A 5,168-nucleotide genomic window follows, 5' to 3' on the forward strand; every position below is an offset into this window, starting at 1 on the left:
ATATCATCAACCTAAACCAGGACGTAAAGTGTAACACCATCAGCTTGATAGGTAAATAAAGAAGTGTCAGATTTAGAATTAGTAAATCCCCACTGATGCAGAGTACTCTTTAACTTTTCAAACCAGGCCCTAGGAACCTGTTTTAAGCCATAAAGAGCCTTCTTTAACTGACAAACATGACTTGGCTTAGTAGAATCAATAAAACCAGCAAGTTGTGCCAACAAAACAGTTTCCTTAAGATCTCCATTAAGAAAAGCATTATTCACATCAATTTGCTGAATATCCCAACCATTTGAGACAGCCAAAGTCAAGATAACACGAATAGTAGAAGACTTAATAACAGGACTAATCGTGTCAAAGTAATCAAAACCAGGAGTTTGTTGGAAACCCTTAGCAACCAACCTTGCCTTATAACGTTGAACAGTACCATCTGGATTATACTTTGACTCGAAACACCCACTTGTTGTCAACCACATGCATCTCTGGTGAGTCAGGAACCAGCTGCCAAGTGCCATTACGAATTAAGGCTTCAAACTCATCAGTCATGGCACTTTTCCACCTAGGATCTAAGAGTGCAGCAGAAACAGATGATGGTTCAAGAGTAGCAGTCTCATCTTGTGCAGCAACATAGCTCATGGGTTGAAAAACACTAACTTTTGATCTGATAGTCATAGGATGAATCGATAAAGGACAAACTGTATGCATAGTGCATAAAGGACACTCAGGAAATTGCAACTTCCTAGAAACAAGAGCTGAGGAAGAATCAGTATGAGGAGCAGTGGCAGTGGCAGGTGACAAAATAGCAGTGGAAGACACAACTGGCGCGCCTATTGTAGGAAAATCAGTCTCCATGGGAGACAAAATAGCAGTGGCAGGCGCGTCAGAGTTGGCAGCAGAAACAACAGCGTCAGCAAAGACACAGCTTCAGCAGAGACAACAGCAGCAGCAGAATCAGCAGTTTCTGCACTAGACAAGGCACCAGATGGAGCAGGTGACGCAGCAAAAGCAGGAGAATCAGGACTGAATATAGCAGCAGGTAAAATAGGAGACAACAAAACCAGTATCTAAAGAGGAGTCTAGTGAACCAGAAGATATAGTGGAAGAGTCTGACAAAACTTGAGACGGAAAACCTCGAGCAAAAGGAAAATGGTTCTCATCAAAAATAACATTCCTTGCAATATATATACGCCCAGATGAATGAAGACACAGATATCCTTTATGTCTGGAACTATATCCTAAGAAAACACGTAATGAAGACTTGAAAGCCAGCTTATGCTTATTATAAGGACGTAGATGAGGATAACAAGCCACTCCAAACACTTTTAGAAAATGATAATCAGGAGAACAGTGATGAACAACCTCAAAAGGGCACTTATTTTTTAGAACTGGAGTAGGAAGTCTATTAATAAGAAAAACAGCTGCAGAAAAAGCAAGCCACAAAAACTTTAATGGCATTGCAGCTTGAGCCAGCATGGTTAAACCCATTTCCACAACATGTCTGTGCTTTCGTTCTATTCTACCATTTTGAGGATGAGTGTGTGGACAAGGGTGTCGAAAAATAATCCCTAAATGTTGTAAAATAGGCAACATAGTTCTAAACTCCCCACCCCAATCAGTCTGCAAACACTTCAATTTTCTATCAAAGAAACGTTCAACATGATTTTTAAACAACTGAAAGGCATCCACTGCATCACCTTTAGTTTTAAGAGGATAAATCCAAGAATATCTAGTATGATCGTCAACAAAGTAAATGTAATAACGAAAGCCATCAACAGATAAAAGCAGTGCTGGTCCCCAAACATCACCATATACAAGATCCAAAGGCATGCCAGCATGAAAATCAGATAAGGAAAAGGAGGGCCATGAGATTTTCCCTATTGACAGGAAGCACAAAATTCCACTTTATGTACATCAATCGATGACAAATCAAGATGTCTACAAACTTGACTTAAGACCTTTGTACAAGGATGACCAAGTCGTCTATGCCACAAATTTACAATACTGCTGTCAAAAGGTGTAGAACTGCTTATATTACAATTGTGAGAAGCTCCAGCACTACATGTCATTACAAACTTATTTGAAAAAGTAGTTGAAGGAGAACACCTCTGAACAATAGATTTATCAGCAACATCATGAGTACTAGTAGATAAAACTGAAACAAAAGACTTCGAGCAGAGGAACTAGATACTGCTGTAGCTGAAAGAAAATCTTCAGGTTGCTTTAGAACTTCCACTGATAAAGGCCATCTTTAAGTATCCCTCTGAGAAGGACCCGATTTGTACTCTTGTCCTTAATCAAGAGACAATCAGAAAATAACTCAGAAACAACATCATTGTCCCGAAGTAAACTTTGAAACGCTAATCAAATTTTCAGTGATTTGAGGCACTCGAAGTATATTATTCAATTATAAAGGATGAGCAGAAGTACTAAGTACTGATGTTCCAATATGAGAAATAGAAAGAGAATGACCATTACCAATAGTCAGCTTGTCTTTGCCATTGTAATCAGATCTGAGACTCAGATTGTTAAGATCAGCTATCACATTATCAGTTGTGCCACTGTCAACATACCACGAGGGATCATTGACAGTTGTTGGAGTAGCAACAAAGGCCCGAGGAGCTCAGTTAGGCTGCGAAGAGATTTTAGGACCTTGAACATTATGATCAAAACAAGAATAGCACCTCGGAGCAAGAGGACCAGTTTTACCACAGATTTGGAAAATAGGACGTAAATTGCTTGAATTGCTGCGACCGCGTCCACAACGACCGCCGCGAGAATGAAAGTTTCCACCATTACGACCACCATTAACAAAAGACTGAGAGTTCTTAAAATTCTTCCTAGTGTTATTAGTAACAACATTTACAGAGGACTAAATGAGGTCAATATTGGCTGTAGCAGACAGAGATTCAAGACGCATCTCAAAACTTTGAAGCAAGAATTGAACTTCAGAGAGAGAAATAGCCTCATAACGAGAAGTTAAATTGACAACAACTGGATCATATTTAGATCCTAACCTCTAAGAATGTACAAGATAAGATCATCGTCAGAAATAACATGACCAGCTGCAGTGAGATTATCAGCAATACTCCGCACCTTGAGGATGTAATCGTTGATCGATATCGAGCCTTTCTCCACGGATTGAAGCTAGTAACGCAATTGAAGAAGATGAGCACGAGAATTTCCAGAAGCAAGATGCCCCAAAGTCATCCAAATTTCATGAGAGTAGTGCAGCGACAAACATGTCCGAGCATCGATTCCGAGATCGAAGCAAGAAGCCACGCCATCAGTCCTTGATCTGTACACATCCAGAAAATATATTCTGGATTTACATGGAATTGAACAGATCCAAATCCAGGAGGCGCATCAGATGCTGAACTTCCTTCGCCGGCTTGAAGAGGCATATATTCAGGAAGAGGAAGGCGAGAACCGGTGAGAAATCCTTCCAGATCGTGCGCGCGAACCGCAGGCAACACTTGAGAACGCCAGATGAAGAAATTGTTCCGATCAAGCTTCAGAACAAGAGGAATAAGAGTTGCAGAAAACGAATAGAAGAACCTCCAGAGGAGGACGAAGCCGCCATTAACGTAGGTCAAGAAATCTCTGATACGAAGAAAGGAAACCGGAAGAATCTTGAAGAAGAGAAATTGAAAAAATATTCTGGAACTCGTGAGAAATGAGAAAATGCTCAACCGAATTAATTAGAGCTTTAGCCTAGTTTATTTCACCAATTTAAATTTTATTAAAGTAAAAAATTCTCATAAAAAATTTAATTTAATTTTTTAATTATAATTAAAAATTTCACATAAAATTAAATATAAATTTAAATTAAAAATTCTAATTCACAGATCGAATGAGACATTTATTTTTATATTTATATTAAGTTAATACAAGACTACTAAAACAAAATTAGTTACAGAAAATGACAGCTCCGCAAGTTAAGCTTGTCTCAACAATATGTAAGGGTACTATACTACACACATAATAGGTGTGTTTAGAATTTGTTTTAAAATAATTTTATTTTTAATAAAAACTAAAATGTGATTCTTTTGATAATCATTATGGTATTAATTTTAAAATTGTGTTTAATTAATTTTTTAATAAATTATTTTGAGCATAATAAAAAAATAAAATCGTATTTATTAATTAATATATTATAAAATTATTGATAAGTATTAAAAAAATGAAAACAGAAAATTGAGAACAACTTTCAACTGTTTTTTAATTCTTTCACAAAAATCATTCTCACTGTTTTTATTTTTATTTTTATTTTCAAAACATTTGTTAAATAAACGTCGTTTTCATTTTCATTTTTTACTTTTTAAAATACGTGAAAACTGTTTTTAAAAACAGTTCCAAATACGTACAATAAAATTTTCATCTTTTCAAAATCAAAATATTGCCTATATATACACCCCTTTTTTTGGTCATGGAACGTGTGAGATATGAATAAAAAAGTTAGATTGTTGGTTTGCATACTGATATTTTGTAGCATTGGAAATATTGATTTTTAAAGAAAAAATCAATAATATAAAAAGGTATTTGATCAAGATTCATGTTGGCTATATCATATCATATGGACGATGAAGATTTTTTTTCTTCTTTCAAGATATGACCAGATTTCAAACTCAGCAATTGAGTAAAGATCTTTGTCTAGAAAACTAATTGTGGACATTGGAGCCATGATTGTGTTAATGAAATTGGGGTCATACGTCGAGTAAAATTAGATTAAACCTTTATTCTATTAGAAGACACCAAAATTTATTATATATATATGTATGTATACACACAATTATAGAGATGGAGATTAGGATGGCATTAATGATCCTTTCGTGCAAAAAAGAAAACAAAAAAAAAAACCAAGAACAGTTTCTTAACTCTTATTCGGTCGTTCAACTCATATGTTTCTTCAATACAAATACTAATGCCAATTTATAATTGGCACTAAAAATATGATATGACATATTATTTTCATTTATACTCTAATATATAATGTTATTTAAAATATTAAAATTTATTGTTTATATAATTATTAAGCTTTAAAATTGTAAAAGTAACCTTTTATTTTAAAAATAATTTAAAAAAGCAAAGTTGTGATGATAAAATGAAAAAATAATCATGTCAACCAATATAAATCAAATACAAATTTTACTATATGCTATACTTGACAA

The 5,168-nt window shown here is 34.9% G+C and overlaps 1 long non-coding RNA gene across 1 annotated transcript; it reads right to left on the reverse strand.

The window, feature by feature from the left end:
- Nucleotides 1-215: 215 nt before the first annotated feature.
- Nucleotides 216-3,678, reverse strand: LOC21412495. The gene is made up of 2 exons (XR_002901778.1): nt 2,476-3,678; nt 216-2,289 (listed from the first exon to the last, which is right to left on the reverse strand). It is a non-coding gene; the product is annotated as an uncharacterized LOC21412495 (long non-coding RNA).
- Between the last annotated feature and the right edge of the window lie 1,490 nt (nt 3,679-5,168).

The sequence above is a fragment of the Morus notabilis genome, unplaced genomic scaffold (assembly GCF_000414095.1).
Source record: "Morus notabilis unplaced genomic scaffold, ASM41409v2 Scaffold810, whole genome shotgun sequence".
NCBI lineage: Eukaryota > Viridiplantae > Streptophyta > Magnoliopsida > Rosales > Moraceae > Morus > Morus notabilis.